The sequence below is a fragment of the Esox lucius genome, chromosome 15 (genome assembly GCF_011004845.1).
Source record: "Esox lucius isolate fEsoLuc1 chromosome 15, fEsoLuc1.pri, whole genome shotgun sequence".
Lineage (NCBI taxonomy): Eukaryota > Metazoa > Chordata > Actinopteri > Esociformes > Esocidae > Esox > Esox lucius.
In genome coordinates, this window is record NC_047583.1 from 7,640,927 (window position 1) to 7,665,713 (window position 24,787).

Sequence of the window (24,787 nt, forward strand, 5' to 3'; positions counted from 1 at the left end):
TCATCTATTTATATATTATTTGTCGGGTGGTACCGCAGATAGCAGACAGGATGTCCCATATTCGTTTTTTAAAGGAGATGTTTTTTTTTTTCATGTTTATTTTGAAACGTCCGAATCACCTTCAAATGATATCAAACAGATATTTTATCAAGAGGCTGGCTCAAAGTTAGCTTAAGAAGTTTATAATGGCTGTTCGATGTTATTTATTTGTTATCCTTTTTAATTCACACATCATAATGTTCCATTTTGCAATAGCATGCTTAATATAAAGTATTTTCTGAACATCCTCTGATACGCTTTAGGGGACATTTTGAGACTTCTGTTCCTAAAACTAGTGAATGACTGGGTTACTAACATAAAACAAAATGTGGAAGTAATTTTATATACACTATGTATATAGCATTATTATGTGCATTTATTATGATAAAGTTATCATAATATATATTAATATACATAATACTATTATTATTATAAGTCGTAATGAGAATTCCAGATCAATTAGATCGATCGGGATGTTAACAGTGATGGCACATAGAGTCAGGTCAACTGGGTAAGTCGAGGCTCACACTGTGTGGTAGCTGGTACTGTTTGTTGTTCATCTGAAGGCCTGTGTATGCAAACACTCTGACGACCCCTGACCTGTTAGACCCTCCCCCCAGGTATATCTGCCTGTGTAATGTCCTTGTCACATGCTCTGTGGTCTTGGCAGATAACTCCTGTTAACCCGGTTCAGAATGCGGCCTTAATCCCGGAGAGACGTTGCCACGGACTCAATGGGCTCCGTCCGCATTGTTCAAATCAGTCCGAGCCGTGAGGTTGAAATCAATAGGCTCTATCTGCTTTGTTTAACTCACTCTGAGGCGTAAGCTTGAAATCAATGGCCCATAGTCTCCGGGCTGTATGGTACGTAGCTCTGTGGTTAATACCAGCAGGATTTAACCAGCCAGGAGTTCATAACACAATGAGACAGCGGTCCCCTAAGCCTTCTCGGTTCAGGTCTCCTGGCCTTCTAAAACACAAGGGATCAGCTGTGTCCACTGGGATCTGATCAGGCCCATTCACCAGACCAGAGTGCTGACGGAAACGCAGCAGGATGTGCCACGGGGCTGAAATGGGGTTTCTAACGACGCATTCTGAGTTACAGAGACACTTGTTTCATCGTGGATGTATCTAGATGTGAGTAAGTGGACAGATGCAATCTGACCTGTTCCAATCAGCACCTCTGGAATGTTTCCAGGTCCAATCAGCATCCTCTGGAATGTTCCCAGCTCCAATCATCACATCTGCAATGATATGAATGTAGATTCTTTATATTTTGTCATTTTTGAGATTGGAGGGTTTTGTTTTGTCTTCCTATGCTCATCTCTCTTACTCCATCTATCCCTCCCTCTCTCTCTCCCTCATCCCTCTATACAGCCCTCTATCTGTCCATATCTCGCACCTTTCCTCTCTCCATCTCGCCCTGTCTCACAGCCGCCATCAGTTTTCCTCCCTCCATGTGTCCAGATCAGCTTTGTAAATGACTTCAGTGAGTGTCAAGACATTCTGCACCCAGCAACATGAATGACGACACGCTGCCTAACGCTGAAAACAGTAGAACCTGTCCAACAGGATGTTCATCCCTAATAATCAGACCTCAGAAAAACCCTTTCTGCCTGTCTGTCTGTCTCTTTCTCTGTCTGTCTTTCTGTTTCTTTCTCTGTCTCTCTATTTCGGCATCTGTCTCCGCCTCTCTCTCTGTGTCTGTCAGCCATGTTTTTGTTGACCATGTCTGCATGACAGTATGATTGATGACACTCACCCTGGTGATTAAACGAAGAAGGTGATTGAGGGGCATTTAGATACACGTTGTCTGAGGGCAATTTTGACGTGTGCGCACGTGTGTGTGTGTGTGTGTGTGTGTGTGTGTGTGGAGATATAGAATCCTAGGTGTCTGTTCCTAGGTGGCGGACCGGTCCGGCCCGTCCACAGTGTTTTGGAGGCCATGTAGTCCCATGAATGAGTCTCAACGAGATGCTTCTGAAATGAATTTTGGTCCCACAGTATTGCACAGGAATACTACCTGGTTCTCCGACATCTTAAACCAACGGAGCAGCGCTACTGTCAGTCTAACCATGGTGACGTTGCTGTGAATGGATCTGAAGGATTCCAGTTCACTCTAATGAAGACGTCTCTCTGAAGAGTCACCCCCCACATATAACCCCCGCCCCGCGCGGTCATTCAACTTTACTGAGCCTCCATTGAGCCACAGGAGCTGAAACCTTAAGGCACCACTCTGAATAGGACATCAGGGAGCACCACAGGGGTTCAAAGAGCAGCAGCCTGCAGGTCTGAATGACTGTGGCACCCTGGTTCTACAGGCCCGGTGTGACTGGTGCTGTTACCCTGTGACACCCTGGTTCTACAGGCCCGGTGTGACTGGTGCTGTTACCCTGTGACACCCTGGTTCTACAGGCCCGGTGTGACTGGTGCTGTTACCCTGTGACACCCTGGTTCTACAGGCCCGGTGTGACTGGTGCTGTTACCCTGTGACACCCTGGTTCTACAGGCCCGGTGTGACTGGTGCTGTTACCTTGTGACTGTCAACCAGCCCCTTCCACATAGCCCTGCTATTTCCCAGCGAGAAGCTACTCAGACTACGTAAGAACCATCCCTTTTCCCACGACTACGGCAACATGTATACGACATGGCACGGTAGATATTCCGTGATACAACTGGATGCTTGAAACAACAAGCAACATTCAGCCAAAGCAACTGCTTCTAATTCTTCTAAATTCCTGTGGATCTACCGTTCATTTAAATTGCTAAGAGATGGACCTCATAAATTCAGATAATTCATTCAACCGGGTTTGAAAAAAGAACCTAATGGAGCTTTCGATCAATAATGAGAGACTTTAGTTTTAGGTCATCCAAAACTAAGCCCAGTGGGAACAGTAGCAGGGGCGGGAATGGAGCCAGGAGGTGGAATTGGAGCTTCCTCCACCGTTCGGCCTCCTGCTAGATGATCTTTTAGCTGTCAATCACTGCTGCAGCCTCTGCCCAGCAATACTGCAGGCAGATCTAACCATGGGAACGTTGGCCTTCATTTGGTTAACTTGGAGTTTTATATTGCTTCCTCTGCAGCCTCTTTGTAACAGCCTGTGTTGAGGGTTTTACAAGCGAGGTGGATCAAGGCCCCTCTCACTAGTGAAATCAATTACTGGTCCTTCTGTCAGGTTTCAGGGCTCAGTCCCAAAAACACATTCACGATAACGGGAAGGGGCTTGAGTCACGCTGGGATTACGTTTGGGCGTACAAACACCACAAGATACACGTAACGTCATAGAAATGTGTTCTTCCGAATCTAATGTAATTATTCCACCATGTTTTGTTATGTTTTAAAATGGGTACATCTTAAGAAATGTTAAAAGTAATATATATATATATATGTTAAAACAGTCGGTTTAAAAGGGTAATTTATAGTTATTTACAGGTTAATACAGTGAATAAGGGTAATACAGTGGGGAGAACAAGTATTTGATACACTGCCGATTTTGCAGGTTTTCCCACTTACAAAGCATGTAGAGGTCTGTAATTTTTATCATAGGTACACTTCAACTCTGAGAGACGGTATCTGAGAGAAATAAATCCATAAAATCACATTGCATGATTTTTTTATTAATTAATTAGCATTTTATTGCATGACATAAGTATTTCATCACCTACCAACCAGTAAGAATTCCGGCTCTCACAGACCTGTTAGTTTTTCTTTAAGAAGCCCTCCTGTTCTCCACTCATTACCTGTATTAACTGCACATTTTTTAACTCGTCACCTTTATAAAAGGCACCTATCCACACACTCAATCAAACAGACTCCAACCTCTCCACAATGGCCAAGACCAGAGAGCTGTGTAAGGAAATCAGGGATAAAATTGTAGACCTGCACAAGGCTGGTATGGGATACAGGACAATAGGCAAGCAGCTTGGTGAGAAGGCAACAACTGTTGGCGCAATTATTAGAAAATGGAAGAAGTTCAAGATGACGGTCAATCTCCCTCGGTCTGGGGCTCCATGCAAGATCTCACCTCGTGGGGCATCAATGATCATGAGGAAGGTGAGGGATCAGCCCAGAACTACACGGCAGGACCTGGTCAATGACCTGAAGAGAGCTGGGACCACAATCTCAAAGAAAACCATTAGTAACACACTACGCCGTCATGGATTAAAATCCTGCAGCGCACGCAAGGTCCCCCTGCTCAAGCCAGCGCATGTCCAGGCCCGTCTGAAGTTTGCCAATGACCATCTGGATGATCCAGAGGAGGAATGGGAGAAGGTCATGTGGTCTGATGAGACAAAAATAGAGCTTCTTGGTCTAAACTCCACTCGTGTTTGGAGGTTGAAGAAGAATGAGTACAACCCCAAGAACACCATCCCAACCATGAAGCATGGAGGTGGAAACATCATTATTTGGGGATGCTTTTCTGTAAAGGGGACAGGACAACTGCACCGTATTGAGTGGAGGATGGATGGGGCCATATATCGCGAGATCTTGGCCATCAACCTCCTTCCCTCAGTAAGAGCATTGAAGATGGGTCGTGGCTGGGTATTCCAGCATGACAACGACCCGAAACACATAGCCAGGGCAACTAAGGAGTGGCTCCGTAAGAAGCATCTTAACGTCCTGGAGTGGCCTACCCAGTTTCCAGACCTGAACCCAATAGAAAATCTTTGGAGGGAGCTGAAAGTCCGTATTGCCCAGCGACAGCCCCGAAACCTGAAGGATCTGGAGAAGGTCTGTATGGAGTAGTGTGCCAAAATCCCTGCTGCAGTGTGTGCAAACCTGGTCAGGAACTACAGGAAACGTATGATCTCTGTAATTGCAAACAAAGGTTTCTGTACCAAATATTAAGTTCTGCTTTTCTGATCTATCAAATACTTATATCATGCAATAAAATGCAAATTAATTACTTAAAAATCATACAATGGGATTTTCTGGATTTTTGTTTTAGATTCCGTTACTCACAGTTGAAGAGTACCTATGATAAAAATAACAGACAAAAACCTGCAAAATCGTCAGTGTATCAAATACGTGTTCTCCCCATTGTATGTGCTGTATGTTAATATGTAATATTAATAGATTTGTACTTATGTTAGGAAACTTATAAAAAAAAATATATATATATATATGTGTTAGGACAGAGTTCAAAACTAAGATTTATTTGAAGACACTCTTGTTGCTCTTTGAGGCCCTCTTCATCCTGGCTTTGTGTTTCTATGTTTTTGTCTCAATGAGCTGCTGGGGGTCAGAACGCCGCTCTGCTCCCAATGAAGACGTTCCCACATGCAGGAACGTGACAAATGCACTGTGACACAGCACCAGGCCCAAATGGTACACTAATCCCTGATGGCATTGTTAAAAAGCACTGAACTATGTAGGTGATAGTGTACTATTTGTGACACAGAAGATACACAGCTTGTGGATATTGACCCCATTATTCCACATAGCACTATTACCCAACACATCAAACTGCTTCACTCTTACTGTTTCACTCACAATACTGGATCATTTCAAAGTCCAGTCAAAGTCAACATTACATTCTACATTTCTAGTTCTATTACTCGCTGTGATCTTGTATTTGTTTGCCCGTTTTATACAACAACTCAGATGTTACTGGTTAAAAAGGTATCAATAATGATTTTTCAATAATGAGACTAGTGTGAGAGGGAAGAGGTTGAGAGGGATGAGGTTGAGAGGGATGAGTGTGGGAGGGATGAGATTGAGAGGGATGAGTGTGAGAGGGAGGTGTATTAGAGAGATGAGGGTGAGAGGGATGAGGTTGAGAGGGATGAGTGTGAGAGGGAGGTGTTTTAGAGGGATGAGGGTGAGAGGGATGAGTGCGAGAGAGATGAGAATGAGAAAGTTGAGTTTGATAGAGTTGAGAGTTGAGAAGAACGAGTGTGGGGGGTGAGTTTGAAAGAGATGAGGGTGAGCGGATGAGTTTAAGAAAGGTCAGTGTGAAAGGGATGAGTTTCAGAAAGATGAACGTGAGATAGTGTGATTGGGGTGTGGTGACCTGGTTCCTCTATGACAGCATAGCATATAGCGTAGCTCCTTGTTGCTGTGAAGGCGATGTGCCAGCAGTGCCCCCTACTGGTAGAGGCTGGAGAAATCTGGATAGTAAACAGACTTCAGCAACACACCACAATTCATCCATTCTCCACAACACAGGTTGTCTAGTAAAAGTATACAGAGCTGATACATGAGTGTAGACCCATTTAAGTATTCTAATCTATTCTACACTTCTCTCTCTCTCTCCTATTCTGCCCGGCTGGTGTAAGACAACTACTGACAGCTCTTCTCTCTAACTCGCCTCTTCTCACAGCGGAGAGCTGCATCTGGGCCCAGACCCATTCTCAGTCCTCCCCGTAATCTAGCTGTGTTTAGGGGCCAGCGTGAAGAGCCCCACGGCGTCCCCCTCTGTCTGCTGTACCCCTGCAGTGCAGAGAACACAACCTGCTCCAGAGACGGAGCAGGGGCCTCCACGGGCAGTGGGGGAGGCAGGGGACAGAACAATGGGGGAGGCAGGGGACAGAACAGTGGGGGAGGCAGGGGACAGAACAGGGGGGGAGGCAGGGGACAGAACAGGGGGGGAGGGAGGCTGGCTGGATGCACTGTCACTAAAGAAGCCCCAACGCCAGGCTGACCCAGTGAAAGAAGCCCCAACGCCAGGCTGACCCAGTGAAAGAAGCCCCAACGCCAGGCTGACCCAGTGAAAGAAGCCCCAACGCCAGGCTGACCCAGTGAAAGAAGCCCCAACGCCAGGCTGACCCAGTGAAAGAAGCCCCAACGCCAGGCTGATCCAGTGAAAGACGACCTATCGCTGCCCTGGCCACTGTGCCACACCGTACACACAGAGCCGCAACAAAGACTGTGATTCTACTGGCGCTGCACCCCAGTTCAAACGCACACAATGGTTCCCAAGGCCCGGCCACGAGAGGACTAGGAGAGGGAGGCAGGGGGGAGGGAGGGAGGAGGGAATAGAGAGTGAGTGAGGGAGAGAAGCCAGGGTCGGAGAGTTAGAAGGGAGGGTTTTGCCACTTGCTGAGTGCGAGATATAAATTGTATTACAGTATGCTCAGCTCAACTTGTGGTTGCCATGGACACAGTGAGAGGTTTCCCGGGGAGTTGTCAGTTTCTGAGAAGACGTCAGATGAGTAAATCACAGCTTGTTACCGTGACGACAACACACGCTTCCACTGGTGGACAGGTATGGAAAAGGTCCCGGTTTTAATCACTTCTTCCTCTGTGGACTACAGGACAACAGCCAGGGCAGCATATTGACAGTGTCCAGGGTCTCTGATAGGGCAGCATATTGACAGTGTCCAGGATCTTTGATAGGGCAACATATTGATGTTGTCCAGGGTCTCTGATAGGGCAGCATATTGACAGTGTCCAGGGTCTCTGATAGGGCAACATATTGATGTTGTCCAGGGTCTCTGATAGGGCAGCATATTGACAGTGTCCAGGGTCTCTGATAGGGCAACATATTGACAGTGTCCAGGGTCTCTGATAGGGCAACATATTGACAGTGTCCAGGATCTCTGATAGGGCAGCATATTGACAGTGTCCAGGATCTCTGATAGGGCAACATATTGACAGTGTCCAGGGTCTCTGATAGGGCAACATATTGATGTTGTCCAGGGTCTCTGATAGGGCAGCATATTGACAGTGTCCAGGGTCTCTGATAGGGCAACATATTGACAGTGTCCAGGATCTCTGATAGGGCAGCATATTGACAGTGTCCAGGGTCTCTGATAGGGCAGCATATTGACAGTGTCCAGGGTCTCTGATAGGGCAACATATTGATGTTGTCCAGGGTCTCTGATAGGGCAGCATATTGACAGTGTCCAGGGTCTCTGATAGGGCAACATATTGACAGTGTCCAGGGTCTCTGATAGGGCAACATATTGACAGTGTCCAGGATCTCTGATAGGGCAGCATATTGACAGTGTCCAGGATCTCTGATAGGGCAACATATTGACAGTGTCCAGGGTCTCTGATAGGGCAACATATTGATGTTGTCCAGGGTCTCTGATAGGGCAGCATATTGACAGTGTCCAGGGTCTCTGATAGGGCAACATATTGATGTTGTCCAGGGTCTCTGATAGGGCAGCATATTGACAGTGTCCAGGATCTCTGATAGGGCAACATATTGATGTTGTCCAGGGTCTCTGATAGGGCAGCATATTGACAGTGTCCAGGGTCTCTGATAGGGCAGCATATTGACAGTGTCCAGGGTCTCTGATAGGGCAGCATATTGACAGTGTCCAGGTTCTCTGATAGGGCAACATATTGATGTTGTCCAGGGTCTCTGATAGGGCAGCATATTGACAGTGTCCAGGGTCTCTGATAGGGCAACACATTGATGTTGTCCAGGGTCTCTGATAGGGCAGCATATTGACAGTGTCCAGGGTCTCTGATAGGGCAACACATTGATGTTGTCCAGGATCTCTGATAGGGCAGCATATTGACAGTTTCCAGGGTCTCTGAAAGGGCAGCATATTGACAGTGTCCAGGGTCTCTGATAGGGCAACATATTGACAGTGTCCAGGGTCTCTGATAGGGCAACATATTGACAGTGTCCAGGGTCTCTGATAGGGCAACATATTGACCGTGTCCAGGGTCTTTGATAGGGCAGCAGGTTTGCCTACTGTGGTCAGGCAGAAGCATGCTCAGTCATGGTTGTTGACCAGGGAGTGTGAACTCCTCCTTATAGATGTGTGCCGGCAGGTACTTCCTGGTTAAGCAAACAGTGTGGTAAGAAGAACGGATAAGGCAAGGACTGTAATGCATTTTTGGAGTGGACAACAATTTGATAAAAATAACTACATACAAACAGCACAGATACGTATTTCCTGTTATGAAACCTGGTATTGGTGTGTGTCATGGTACTTTTTGGTGTGTTTGCTGGTTTTTCTTGTCATGGCACAAAAGGTGTAAAGTAGTAATTTTCTGATATTATTCAAGAAGGCTTCTTTTCATCCTGAATTCAACAGCAGGGTTAAATGGCAACGGTTTGAGATTTCCCATCTTCAGGAGAATAGAGGGAATGGTTTAATCTGTGGGAATGAAAAGAACTGGGAAAACATCTCTCTCAATTGCTCTCAGCACAGATAAATATTTGGAGTAATCCTGGTTTTCTCATGCAAAGTGGCCTCCGTCCCCTTCAGAACCCCTTCTCTTCTCTCCTTAGCCCCTCACCACTGTCTTTTACAGACAGAGTCCTCAATGGCACCCTGTTCCCTCACCACTGTCCATTACCAGCCCTCTGCAGGCAGAGTCCTCAATGGCACCATGTTCCCTCACCACTATCCATTACCAGCCCTCTGCAGGCAGAGTCCTCAATGGCACCCTGTTCCCTCACCACTATCCATTACCAGCCCTCTGCAGGCAGAGTCCTCAATGGCACCATGTTCCCTACACTGTGCACTACTTTTGACCAAAGCTGTAAAGACTGTGGACCAAAAGAGTTGGTCTGGATGAGCTCCGTAATCCTGGAGCTTAGAAGATCAAACTGCAACCTTTTCATCCATCCGTCCCTCTCTTTCTTCATCCCCTCTCCTATTTAGGTGCCAGGGGATGGAGGGATGGGTGGAGGGAGGGGTGCAGGGAGGGGTGCAGGGATGGAGGGAGGGGTGCAGGGATGGAGGGAGGGGTGCAGGGATGGAGGGAGGGGTGCAGGGATAAAGACAGTCATGTGTGAAATGGACTCTTGATGAAGACGCTGGTGTCTGGACTCCCTGCTTGGACCTTCAGCGTTAATCCGAGTGACGGTTCACCAAAGCTTTCTGAAACCTCGGAGGCTTGCATTGAAAAACAGTTAATTAATCAAAACTTTTAAACACAGTGCACAATAGTGACATCTGCTGGTCAGGAGCAAACATCACACATTTAATGGAAGTCCTAACCCTTAATATTTTGTAAGACTTTGTGGCGCAATGGTTAGTAGTTCGAATGCAGAGTTTGTATCCAGTGATCCTCTTGCCTTTCCTGTTAATCTTTTTTCAAATAACTTAATACTTGAAAATGCAATATTTCTTGGCTGCCTTTTAAACATTTGCAAACATTTCAAAAAACCTGTTTACCATTGTGAGGTATTGTGTATAGGTTGGAGATAAGAAGAAGATGTAGAAAATCTATATAATCCATTTTGGAGTAAAGCTGTAGCAGCCTAGATAGTCTCAGCAACTAAGTAGATAACTCGGTAGATTGGCTATTTAGCTAATGTTATTCAAAGTGTGGTTCGGAATTGCCATTCATATAGCTTATCCTGCCTATGGTATAACACACCAAGAGAGTAAATGCTTTTCATATAGTGTATGTGCTAGGTTAGCGAAGAACAGAGAATGGTTCCTAGGTTTTGCCTTAAGAGCTTACTAGATAACAGCTAGCAAGCTTGGCATTCTAGCTAACGTTATACAAAGTGTGGTTCTGAACTCCCAGAATTTGCAGATTCTACTGGAAATGAATACACTGAAAATAAACTTGAATACACTGAAAATAAACTGAAAATAAATAATCTTGTAATAAAAAATCTTGTTTATGAGAGCCTTTTCAATTACAAAAGTATCTATTGTCATGAGCAAGGCACTGAAACCTAATTGTTACTTAAAATATGCAGTCTTCAACTTCAGCGAATACTTTCCATATTGGGCTGGAATGCAACACCCATAATCTATAATATAAGTAGAATCACTAATGCACCTCAGAAACCCCCAAACTGCCTAAATGTGAAAGAGATTGGTTTTGATGTTATGGGGCACATAGTGACACAGGTGCTGGTCATATAATTAGAATATCATAAAAAAGTTGATTTATTTCAGTAATTCCATTCAAAAAGTGAAACTTGTATGAAGTTTCCACACAGACTGATATATTTCAAGTGTTTATTTCTTTTCATTTTGATGATTATAACTGACAACTAATGAAAACCCCAAATTCAGTATCTCCGAAAATTTGAATATTGTGAAAAGGTTGAATATTGAAGACACCTTGTGCCACACTCTAATCAGCTAATTAACTCAAAAGACCTGGAAAGGCCTTTAAATGGTCTCTCAGTCTAGTTCTGTAGGCTACACAATCATGGGGAAGACTGCTGACTTGACAGCTGTCCAGAAGACGACCATTGACACCTTACACAAGGGCAAGACACAAAAGGTCATTGCTAAAGAGGCTGGCTGTTCACAGAGCTCTGTGTCCAAGCACATTAATAGAGAGGTGAAGGGAAGGAAAAGATGTGGTAGAAAAAAGTGTACAAGCAATAGGGATAACCGCATCCTGGAGAGGATTGTGAAACAAAACCCATTCAAAAATGTGGGGGAGATTCACAAAGAGTGGACTGCAGCTGGAGTCAGTGCTTCAAGAACCACCACGCACAGATGTATGCAAGATATGGGTTTCAGCTGTCGCATTCCTTGTGTCAAGCAGCTCTTGAACAAGACACAGCGTCAGAAGTGTCTCGCCTGGGCTAAAGACAAAAAGGACTGGACTGCTGCTGAGTGGTCCAAAGTTATGTTCTCTGATGAAAGTACATTTTGCATTTCCTTTGGAAATCAAGGTCCCAGAGTCTGGAGGAAGAGAGGAGAGGCACATAATCCATGTTGCTTGAAGTCCAGTGTAAAGTTTCCACAGTCAGTGATGGTTTGGGGTGCCATGTCATCTGCTGGTGTTGGTCCACTGTGTTTTCTACCAGGAAGTTTTAGAGCACTTCATGCTTCCTGCTGCTGATCTACTTTATGGAGATGCAGATTTCATTTTCCAACAGGACTTGGCACCTGCACACAGTGCCAAAGCTACCAGTACCTGGTTTAAGGACCATGGTATCCCTGTTCTTAATTGGCCAGCAAACTGGCCTGACCTTAACCCTATAGAAAATCTATGGGGTATTGTGAAGAGGAAGATGCAATACACCAGACCCAACAATGCAGAAGATCTGAAGGCCACTATCAGAGCAACCTGGGCTCTCATAACACCTGAGCAGTGCCTCAGACTGATCGACTCCATGCCACGCCGCATTGCTGCAGGAATTCAGGCGAAAGGAGCCCCAACTAAGTATTGAGTGCGGTACATGCTCATACTTTTCATGTTCATACTTTTCATTTTTTTGGAATTGGTCATTTACACCTACTCTAATAACCGTTAATACCACATAACTGGTTTGTGAATTCCACTTTCTAACCGGAAATTATTAGTGTTTTTTTTAGAAAGGCAAAAATGGGGGGGGAACATGATGGACCAATTGATTAAGTTTGAGTCAAAATGAAACGTTTTTGAGTCAAAAGTCCACTGTGGTAACATTAATAATTATAAAAACACATTTAAGAGGAGCCCTATAATTTAATTATTGTTACTATTATTATTGCATTGGCAGTCAGAGATGTAGATAAGAAGACTTGATGCTAACTGTTCTGCCGTTATGTAAAACTTGAACAACAAGGTGTATCCACCCAGGTCCAAAGAACATGTTTAAAGGTCAATCAATTAATCAAATGAATTTGATAAAGGCCTTTTTACATCAGTACTCACATCAGCATTCACAAAATGCTTTTAAAGATACCCAGCCTGAAACTGGTCTTTCTCTTCTTCATTTAATTTGTGTAGTTTCTGTAGTTTATGTACCTCAGCTGGCTCTCTGAGTGGTAGTTTTAATTATCTCAATTAGAACTCCAAGTGGTAGTTAAATTGGCAATGAGTTGTAATTTAATTAGCTCTCTCAGTTGTAATTTAATTAATTCTGATTTGTAGTTTAATTATCTCAAGTTGCTGTCTGAGTGCTAGTTTAACTAGATCACTGAGTTATAGTTTAATTAGCTTTCTGTATGGTACTTTAATTAGCTCTCGGAGAGGTAGTTACTTGGGTGCTGTGTCTGTATTTAGCAAAGGGTCTGATGATCACTATATTTATCAGTCCACAGACGAGCCTCCTAATGAGATCTGATTAAAGAAAAGGAACTACACACCCTGCTGCCGCACACACACACACACACACACACACACACACACACCCTGCTTCCACCATATATGATTAGAAACCACTGAACACTTCTCCTTGCTATTAAAACCCCATTTACACTGGAGGCTTCTCACATGGCACCTTGTTCCTTGCTGAGTTAACTACTTTCCATAGGGCCCTGATCAAAGGTAGTGCCCTATTTAGAAGACTGGGGAGCCATTTGGAACACACCCTGCATGTCTACTCCGGTCTCTTGTCTTTCTCTGACAACCAACTAATTAACATTAGTCTGCCTCTCTCTACCTCTCTGGCAACCAACTAATTAACATTAGTCTGTCTCTGATTGATTAGCCTCTCACTCCCCCTCTGCTCCCCTCCCTCGCTTCAGTCTCGTCCCGCCTTTGTCCAAGTGGTTCTCTCTCTATGTCTCTTGCCCCTCTCTTCCCCCATTTATTCTCACCGTTCCCCTCTCTGCAGCGAATTCTCTTTCATTCTCTCTCGCTGCCCCTTTTCTGAGGACATTACAAACAAATACATCACGTTACAAAAACATAACAGAAACCACATAGGACAAGCAAGGCGCTGTATGATTAACAATGTACACAGCAGGAGAAAATGTGATTCGTGCAATAACAACGTGGATTGTTCGCTAGAGTTGAACTCCTCTCTTCTGCAGGGCCATAACAGGGGAGTGTAGGCAGGTGTCTTCATGTATTTACTGAAGTTGGAGCCCTCCAAGGACTTTCTCCAGACAAAGGGCGAACATCCTTCATGATAGGAGAAGGGAAGAGGGGAAGAGATAATATTCTAGACAATATTCTTGTGTTCTGATTCCGTCATACCTTCTTAATGAAGCTAGAGGAGGTCAGGAGTCTTTTCAAGTCTTCCCCCGGACCCCCTGACCAAGGACAGTATCTGTGTGACAGTTTCTGGAAAACACCTTGGAAGAGGGTGAGGAGGAGAGAGATACAGTAGAGGAGGAGGACGGAGGAGAGAGATACAGTAGAGGAGGAGGACGGAGGAGAGGGAAAAGGAGAGAGTTGGACGACAAATCATTAATGCATGGCAGAATTAGGTTAATATCAGTACCCATAACCAATTATAACCAAAACCTAGCCATCCAATGTTATCCAATGAAAGAAAATGGACCAAAATGCCAAAAGTTGAATATAAAATCCTCTCATCTAGATAGTCTTGAGGCTGAGTTCACAAATTGCTAACAAGCCAACAAGGATCTTCTTGTCCTCAATAATCACTGCCAAACAAGAAACATTAATACAATTATGTAATTTTGAAAACCTAATATAAAATGACTGCCAAAACCACTGCTTACAGAATGAGGTGAAATCTCCCCAGATGTTTCATTTTATACATTAAGTAATTTATCTTATATTAAAACCAGGGTGGGTTTAGTGTTTACTTTTATTTTGTAATTTCTTCACAAATGTTTCCACTCTAGTGGAAAGTCGATTTTGAGTTTTTCAGAATTTGAGTTTTTCTCGATTGTTAAAATGAAATAAGATTAGATTAGTTCTAACTTCACTGTCATTGAACAAATACAAGTACAGTACGACTAAATACAGTTAGCATCTAACCAGAAGTGCAAATAGAAGAGGGAAGAAATGTACAAGTATTAAGTGGAATGTATAGATGTGCAGTGAAGGCAAATGCAGTACAAATGGCAAAACTAAATGTGCAATTAAGGCAAATAGAGGAGGGCAGAAAAATTTACAATTATTAAGTACAGTGTATGTTACAAGTGGGATGAATAGTTTTGCGGGTACAAATGGCATTCTAGATGTGCAGTCGAGGCAGAATGTAGCACGTACAACCAGGATGCAGAGATAGCAGCAATGAGATCCCCGAGGTAGACGTGTATATGCAACGACTGAAAAAGGCAAGAACAATGGCAAATCTAAATGTGCAATGGAACCAAACTGAATGTGCAAGGTGCATGTGCAACTGAAATGCAGGGAGAGCAACAGTGAGGTTCCGGTAGACACGTACCTCTAATCAACGAAAACGTCCATTATCAGACTTTGCAAGGCAGTGTCAGAGTTGTACAAAGGGAGTAGTGCAACAAAGTCCCTGAGAGGCAGAGTGGGTGTGTTTAGTGATGGGTGATGAGTTCAGCAGGGTTACGGTGGATGGAAAGAAACTATACCTGAGCCTGCTGGTTTAAGAACAAAGAGACCTGTACTGCCTGCCTGATGGTAGGAGGGCAAACAGTTTGTGGCACGGATGTGAAGGGACCCTGATGATCCTGCGCCCCCCTGCACAGACATCGCTTGCACTGGAGGTCTGCGATGGCAGGAAGCTGGGCACCAGTGATGTGCTGTGCGGTTTTTGCCACCCTTTCCCGGGCCTTCTGGTCCCGCTAAATCACGCTGTGGCGCTGTTAGTCAGAATGGTCTCTTTCCCCTAAAAGACACTTTTAGGGGAAAAACAGTCAACGCTGTGATGCTGTAATTTCTTTACTTGCCTTTTGTGGTACAAACTATAATCACAGAATCAACAAAAGGCTGATAAATATAAAAGACGATGTACCATGCTAGCATTATATTGGTAGTCATAGTTAGGGTTTATTCGTCCATTGTGTAATGATTGTTTGGAATAACATTAGAGATAGAACGTATCTTTTGATGCAAATACTTGATTTTGTGTAATGTATTCTATGTATTTATGGCATTTTGCTAACAAAATGGGTCATTTAGGCAGACAATGTGTTTTCTTTCTACCTGTGTTGATAACAGTTTTGAAAAAGTGAATTCTACAAGGACCATAGTGCTCAAGCAGTCCAGATTAACTGGTACAAATTGCCATTTCTTCATCCTTTTAAAGCTTTTGTGCTTTGTTTTCGATTTGACCTGATATTTTCAACAACAAAAAATATTGGGACTCTGTCTATATTTTCATGTAATTTTCCGCTCGCTTGGCAATGTAAACAATTGTTTCCCCTGCCAATAAAGCTGCTTTGAATGTGATTAATTAAATTGAACTGAGAGAGGGGAACACAATGAGAAAGACAGAGAAAGAGAGGGCAGGGGGCTGCAAAATGTCTACATGGTTTGTTTCATTTAGTCCAGTGCAGTATTGGAGGAGACCTGGGAATGTTCAACTTGTCAGAGTGCAGTGTTGGAACACAACTGTGACTTGTTTCCCAGATTCCCTGGCATTACAAGGCTCATATCAAATGCATAATTATTTACAAGCCAACTTTTTACGGGTTTCCCAAATAACTGGGTATGACAGAACATGGCATGCTGTTAGACCATTTGTCAGTTCCTGAGAAAACCGAAAGAAAAACAACTCTGCTCTTGAATCAATGTTCTTCTTTTTCAGTAACAAATTGATACTGGAATCATTCCAAAAAGCCATTCAGTGATCTTTTCATAGACATATTTCACCACCTATTTTATTAGATATATTTGACCCAAAACAGGCTATTGAATTCTTCACTTAATCACAGAAGTGGTGGAACATAGTGGGGTGTAAATTAAATGTAGCCTCATTTCACATGGAAATTATAACCTTAGCAATTCATCCCTCACTTGTGAGTAAGAATTGCAACTCAGAGCTAAGACCATCATAACACGACTCTTCCAGTGGTCTTAAGGCTCTGAGAAACGGGAGAGATGGACATGAGGAGACTTTGAGCACGAAACATCTCCAACTAGCCCTACCTCCCCTCTGACCCTGCCCCACACCCATTTTATCCCAGTGGGCCTTAACAAGGTGACTCAGACAACATGGCTCCTCCCAACTGCTGCTGGCCTTGTTGTGTTGTGCGGTACAGTAACTTGAGGAGGACGACGGGAGAGGGTTTATGAAGAGATTATTCAGAAGAGATTAAAAGGATCCGGGAGGAGGTTTTTAATGAGCACTTCAACAGGAAGGAGAAGGAGGATGGCACTAACCATGATTCTGACATTTTCAACCGCTTTATCTTTAGTTATTCCTAGCTTTGATTTTATTTTGTTTCTGTCAGCACACAGGAATTTATAATGTGTGAAACGGAGAGAGTTAATGGCTAAGCAGACATGAGAATGTTGGGAACGAGATGATTGCTAGAGAGGAGTGGAGAGAGGAAGAAACGAAAGGCAAAAAAAGGAGAGGAGACAGGAGAAGAGATTTGAATAGATATGAAGTGGAAAGTAGGAGAGATAAGGTGGGGTGAAGGAGAGTTGATAAGAGGTAAAGAGAAGATCCCTGTAATATTTCACCCGGGTTCTAACAGTGTTACTGCCACTCCAGTGTATTAGGACTCTGTATTAGGACTCTGTATTGGGACTCTGTATTAGGACTCTGTATTAGGACTCTGTTTTGGGACTCTGTATTGGGACTCTGTATTAGGACTCTGTATTGGGACTCTGTATTGGGACTCTGTATTAGGACTCTATATTAGGACTCTGTATTGGGACTCTGTATTGGGACTCTGTATTAGGACTCTGTATTGGGACTCTGTATTGGGACTCTGTATTAGGACTCTGTATTGGGACTCTGTATTGGGATTCTGTATTAGGACTCTGTATTGGGCCTCTGTATTAGGACTCTGTATTGTGACCCTGTATTAGGACTCTGTATTAGGACTCTGTATTGGGACTCTGTATTAGGACTCCACAGTCTACCTGACTTTATAAGGCTCTAAGTGAAGCCAGAAACCATTCGGCTATTCCTGTCTGTAGCATGGTGTACCCAGACCCATCTGCGTTCCAAACTGCGCCCATTTCCCTCCACAGTGCACTACTTGCCTGAGTAGTGTTCTGGGGCCAAAGGGCTGGTACAGGGAAGAGTGTGCTATTTGGGAAGCATTTCCATGGTAGCTGCTGTGTTTACAACCAGAGATTACATTTATGAGTTCTGCTGCCACACTACCCCTCCTCCCTCTCCTTTACCCCTCCTCCCTCTCCTTTACCCCTCTTCCCTCTCCTTTACCCCTCCACCCTCTCCTTTACCCCTCTTCCCTCTCCTTTACCTCTTCTCCCTCTCCTTTACCCCTCCTCCCTCTCCTTTACCTCTTCTCCTCCCTCTCCTTTACCCCTCCTCCCTCTCCTTTACCTCTTCTCCTCCCTCTCCTTTACCTCTTCTCCTCCCTCTCCTTTACCCCTCCTCCCTCTCCTTTACCTCTTCTTCTCCCTCTCCTTTACCTCTTCTTCTCCCTCTCCTTTACCCCTCCTCCCTCTCCTTTACCCCTCCTCCCTCTCCTTTACCTCTTCTTCTCCCTCTCCTTCACCTCTTCTCCTCCCTCTCCTTTACCTCTTCTCCTCCCTCTCCTTAACTCCCCTTTGGTCCCCCTGTTTCATTCCCCTCTCTTCCCTCTCCTTCACCCTCCTCTGTACTGTTCGACTCCCTCTAGTCTCTCCCCTCTCCTCCTTCTCCTTAACCAGACCACTTCACTTTCTTCACCCTCTCTACTCTTTTTCACTGTCTCCTCTACACTCCCCCACTCTCCCCTCCTCTCCCCTCCCCTCCCATCTCTCCTTTCTCTTTATCCTGTATTAAATCTGTAACTATCTATACAGACCTGAACACTGACCACTAATGTAGATCATTTCTGATTGTTTCCTGTGTCCTGGAAAAGGTCTAAAAATCAACAGGAACCAACATTTATCAGCGAACACCAACTAAACATAGATTTTTGTACAGCCCATTTAAAGCTACCAAAAGATTTGACTTCACAGCTGTTTCTACTTAGGCAGATGTGTTTCTTGCATTGTTAGTGTGTGCACAAGAAAGTTGTCCATGTCTAGGCTTGATTCAAGCTTTTACATTTGCATTTGGAGTCTTGTGCAGGTGTTTGACAACATGAGGACCAGCCATGTGTCATTGCAAGTCAAGCTGGAGATCATGATAAACACTGCAATGAATCAGAAAGAAATTGATCAGAGCTAAGGCCAAAACATTTTCCGTGCTAAAGTCCACCTTTTAGCACACTAAGAAAAAAACCCTGGCAAGCTCTGCACAACCAGGTATAGCAAGGAAGACCCTAACAAAGGATTAACCATGACTGCTCACCATAATGAAGAAAAAATCTACAAAGAACCTTCTGACGGACCAGGGAAAATCCAGGAAAATGTAGATGTGTCAGTTAGTACCATTCACAGAAGTCTTCACAAGCTGATGTACAGAGACTAGAATGCAAGGTGCAAACCAGTTGTTAGCCTAATAAACCAAACCTGGCTTAAGCAATACCTCAAAGAGCTTGCAGAGTTGGTGAAGTAGGCATTGTGGACAAAAGAGAGCCAACAGATGTGGAGAAAGAAACCCGCCAAACTGTGTCTCCACATGTCTCATGACGCCTTAAGATGTCTGACCTGACATATCTTAAGACTTCTCAAGAGAAGGCGGTGTCTGGCTATTAAGACACTGTTTTTATGATCCATATACAACCAAATGCTTCTAAGCTCATTGAACAGCACCTTAGCTACAGTGCCAAGGAATGTTTCACTTCCAGAAATTGGAATGTTCTTCAACTGGCCAAATCGATCACCTGATATGAATTCAATTGATAATGCCATTCGCATGGCGAAGACACAACTGAAGGCAAACGTGTCCAAAATAAGCTTTAACTAAAGATGGCTGCAGTACAGGCCTGGGAGATGATTAAAAGGGTGGATAGCCGTCCTCTGGTGATGTCTGTGGGTCACAGACTTTAGGGAACCATCGCATGAAAAGCATATGCAAACAAGTATTGAACATGGACAGCCTGGCTGATGCAGCCTATGTTCCTGACAGTGCCAGGAGAGCTGTGACTCGCTGGTGTGGAAACTAATGTATTGAAACTGCCGTATTTGCTCAGAAAATGAGCAAGCATTTTTATTGGTTCTTATTCACTAGCTATTTGTAAGCAGAACCCCTGAGCTTCCCCAGTAAATCGCCACGCGAAATATTTTGGAAGTAAACATGACAGTTGGGTCTTATGGGGCGATGCTTTAGTAAAACATAAATTGTTATTAATCTAGATTAAAATGGGGATATCTAACCAGCGTCCCCTTCATTATCAACCTCTTGTCGATAACATCAAAGCACACTTTCCAGACTCCACGATCTGGTAGGACTTTGAGTCAGGTGTCAGCCCGGCTAAACCATGCATGCTTCATTAAATACGATATGATCTTAATCAACACTAAAATAATTTCTGAGAGTTTGCACTTAGTGGTCACTTTATAATTTCAGATCAATCCCAAGTGCTGTATTACAGTGCACGAAATTAATGTCACCATGCAAACATATTTGGAGTTCACGGTAGCTGTTGATTTATTTAGTTAGAGTGGCTATTAGTATAGCTGTTGATAATGGCTTAATGGCTGTATCAACAGATGCATAAATAGATGTAGCAATGGCTTTATCAATAGATGTATCAATAATGTATCAATGGCTATATCAACAGATGTATCAACAGATGAATCAACAGATGTATTAACGGCTGCATAAACAGATGTATCAACAGATGTATCAATGGCTGTATCAACAGATGTATCAACAGATGTATCAATGGCTGTATCAACAGATGTATCAACAGATGTATCAACAGATGTATCAACAGATGAATCAACAGATGTATCAACAGATGAATCAATAGATGTATCAACGGCTGCATAAACAGATGTATCAACAGATGTATCAATGGCTGTATCAACAGATGTTTCAACAGATGTATCAATAGTTGTATCAATAGATGTATCAGTAGCTGTTGTTTTACTGATCAACATACCATCATTGTACTTAGCGAACAATCTGGTCCTCTAGCCCAATGCAACCAAAGGCCTTTATTCGTTTCCTCTCTCCAGAGCCTAACCCCGCTAGCTGCCCCGTAGCTGTTCATCGTCAGCTGTCTGGCAGGGCCCAGGGGGACGGTATGGCTGTGCGCCAGACTCAGTGTTGACACGATAATACACACTGACAGGGCTGTTCCTGCGTAGTCACGGTGGATTCATGACCCACAGACAGGTTAGGGTCCTGTTGCTGCGGTCCTAAGATGACAGGTGCTCATGAAGTACCTAGAACTTTGGCTAGCAGAGAGGAAAGAGGGTGATTAACAGAACACTGATCTAGGATTAGAGAGTTATTTTCGGGGGTAGGTGTGCGGTTTGTGTCAGTGTTTCAAGATGGACCTAGTACATTAATATTCCATCTTTATTTCAGTTCAGTGTTAAAAAGCCTTATTAAAGTGTCCGTTTCTCATGTCTGGATAGGGCTGCACTTAAAACAGAAAAGGTTCCTGGGGCATCCTTTAGTTTGAACTGAAATAGAAACTGTGGTGAACCTCTGTTTCCCGGGCGGCAGGCCCGCCCAGCGTGTGACTGAAGAGGGAGTCAGACGTAACGGGGAACATCTGAGGGGGGTTAATCATCTGTCTTTAATCCAGATCCTCTATGAACCAGAAGGAAGATCTACAAAGAACACAAGCCCCCAAGCACCAGGACCCACACTGAAAGAGGACATCACCTGTGGGTTCCAGGGAGGTGCTTGTCGCCCAGTTCACCTCCGGCTCGTTATAGGTGTTGAATGGAACACAGCTCGTTCCTGAAATGAAGTGTTCAAGTTTCTGTTGTATAGATCTCTCATCCCGTCAGCATCACAAGGACGTATTGTCCTGGGCTCTGGGGCCTGGTGATCCATACAGAACCAGACTGGAGCCTGGGTTTCTGTGCTACATCCATACAGAACCAGACTGGGGCCTGGGGTTTCTGTGCTACATCCATACAGAACCAGACTGGGGCCTGGATTTCTGTGCTACATCCAAACAGAACCAGACTGGGGCCTAGTGTACTACATAGAGAAAAGTGTAAAGTAATGCAATACATACGGAACAGTGTAAAGTTTTGTACTACACAGGGAACAATGGTAAGTAGTGTACTACACAGGGAACAATGGTAAGTAGTGTACTACACAGGGAACAATGGTAAGTAGTGTACTACACAGGGAACAATGGTAAGTAGTGGACTACACAGGGAACAATGGTAAGTAGTGTACTACACAGGGAACAATGGTAAGTAGTGTACTACACAGGGAACAATGGTAAGTAGTGAACTACACAGGGAACAATGGTAAGTAGTGTACTACACAGGGAACAATGGTAAGTAGTGTACTACACAGGGAACAATGGCAAGTAGTGTACTACACAGGGAACAATGGTAAGTAGTGTACTACACAGGGAACAATGGTAAGTAGTGTACTACACAGGGAACAATGGTAAGTAGTGTACTACACAGGGAACAATGGTAAGTAGTGTACTACACAGGGAACAATGGTAAGTAGTGTACTACACAGGGAACAATGGCAAGTAGTGTACTACACAGGGAACAATGGTAAGTAGTGTACTACACAGGGAACAATGGTAAGTAGTGGACTACACAGGGAACAATGGTAAGTAGTGTACTACACAGGGAACAATGGTAAGTAGTGTACTACACACGGTAACAGTGTGAAGTAGTGTACTACATAGGGAACAGTGTAAAGATGTGTACTCCATACAAGACAGAGAATAGTGTTAAAGTATTCACAACTTAGGGTGCCATTTGATTGTGCTGCAAGACTGTAAGTCACTTCGGACAAAACCAACTGCCAAGTAGCATCCATTGTGGATTATATTTTGGCCACTGCCCTGGTCAAGAAGCCCTGGTGACTGCAGCTGTCCTTGTTGGCAGAGGAAGCACCCCCAACCAATACCCCCCCATCATTCAACGGGTCTCAAATGGTGCCCCCATTTACCAATTTCTTTTTTTTTTTACTGCTGTCAAGCCAGGGTCTGATGGAGAATAGGGTGTGATTTGGGCCCAGGCCAAGGCATCAGTCACTGGGAGACAGCAGACTCAGCTTCTGGCCTAGAAACCAGCGCTCCATTGTATATCCCTAGAAGAATGCTGAGAATACTGTCCAGTGTTTTAATTGGCAGATGAAAGGAGTGGAACCGTTCATTGGTCAATCAGCAGCCAGTCCTGCCAGGGAAGCTAGAGGCTAATCAATCATCCAGATTTCAGCAGCTTGAGTCCCAAATGGTACCATGTTCCCCCGCTTAGAGCCCAGGTCAAAAGTGACACACTGAAAAGGGAATAGAGTCTGATTTGGCATGCAGACACTGAGCCCACAGAGCTGGTTACACATCTCAGCTAGGCCCTCTGTTAGAGATAGATATTACACTTCTAAGTTAATCCCTCTGTTAGAGATAGATATTACACTTCTAAGTTAATCCCTCTGTTAGAGATAGATATTACACTTCTTAGCTAGGCCCTCTGTTAAAAATAGATATTACACTTCTAAGTCAATCCCTCTGTTAGAGATAGATATTACACTTCTTAGCTAGGCCCTCTGTTAGAGATATTTATTACACTTCTCGGCTAGGCCCTCTGTTAGAGAAAGATATTACACTTCTCAGCTAGGCCCTCTGTTAGAGATAGATATTACACTTCTTAGCTAGGCCCTCTGTTAGAGATATTTATTACACTTCTCTGCTAAGCCCTCTGTTAGAAATAGATATTACACTTTTCAGCTAGGCCCTCTGTTAGAGATAGATATTACACTTCTTCTAAGCTTCTTGTTCTTGTTGATATTTGGTGTTATGGTGTTGTATTGCTTTCTGATGTATAGTGCTTGTATTTTCTTGCTTTCGTGTGTTCTGATGTACTATTTGTGTTGTTTAGTATTCTGTTGGTATGATGTGTTTTTGTGTACTGTATTTTGTTGTGTTGTAATGTTTTGTGTTGTGTTGTAATGTGTTGTGATGTATTGTACTGTATTGTTATGCTATGTTGTGATTATCTGTTCTGTGGCATGTTGTTTTGTGTTGTTTAATGTTGTGATGTGCTTTTGTGTGTTTTGATGTGTGTAATTCTATGTTGTGGTGTGTTGTACTACATTACATTGTGTTATTCAGTTTTGTTGTTGTGCATTGTATTCATCTGTCGTGCTGGGTTCTTGTGTTGTGTGGGGTGGTGGGTTTAAAGCAGGAAGTCTGGATAAGGAATCAAGAGCTCTTTCATGTCATCCATCAACTCCTCTCTCTAGCTTCCAGATAGTCAGCCAAACCAAGCTCCCCACAGCCAGGCCCTGTTGATCAGCTCCTCTCTGCAGCCCATCAACCAGACCCTGCTCCCCACAGCCAGGCCCTGTGGATCAGCTCCTCTCTGCAGCCCATCAACCAGACCCTGCTCCCCACAGCCAGGTCCTGTGGATCAGCACCTCTCTCCAGCCTTTCCCCTGCAGCTCCAGGGTGACCTGGCCGGACCTGGCCCTGTTGGCAGGTCATCTTACATATGTTCATGACACTTTCTATTGAGCAAAATGGGTACTTTAGGTTACATTGTATTTAAAGAGTCCATCTGCTTTGAGTTCTATAGACAGTAATACTTCCTGACACCGAATGTCAACAAACAGTCAATAAACTATCGGTTGATAAGCAGCATCTGGCTAAGGTTTGGATTAGGTTTAGAATAGGTTTTTGGGTAAGGGTTAAGGGTAGGATTAGGGTTAGGATACAGGTTAAGGTTAGGGTAAGGGTTGGGGATAGTTAGTTAAAAAAGTCACTGATAGTAGATAATCGGTAGGGCATCTACAGTCACCAGTCAGTAAGTCTGTTAAATTACAGAAATGCTAAATTAATTTGGTAGCTGAAATTGCACTGAGTACATAGTGCACTGTTATGGAGACTGAGAGAGACGTGTGGCAACTTAAATATAAACTGTTAAAGGGCCGGACCTGCCGACACTGCCCCCGCCCCCGACCTGTCACCATGGTAACTGGCTATTAGACTTGTTTGACTGTGATTTGGGCTGTGATGGGTTTTAGAAAATGTG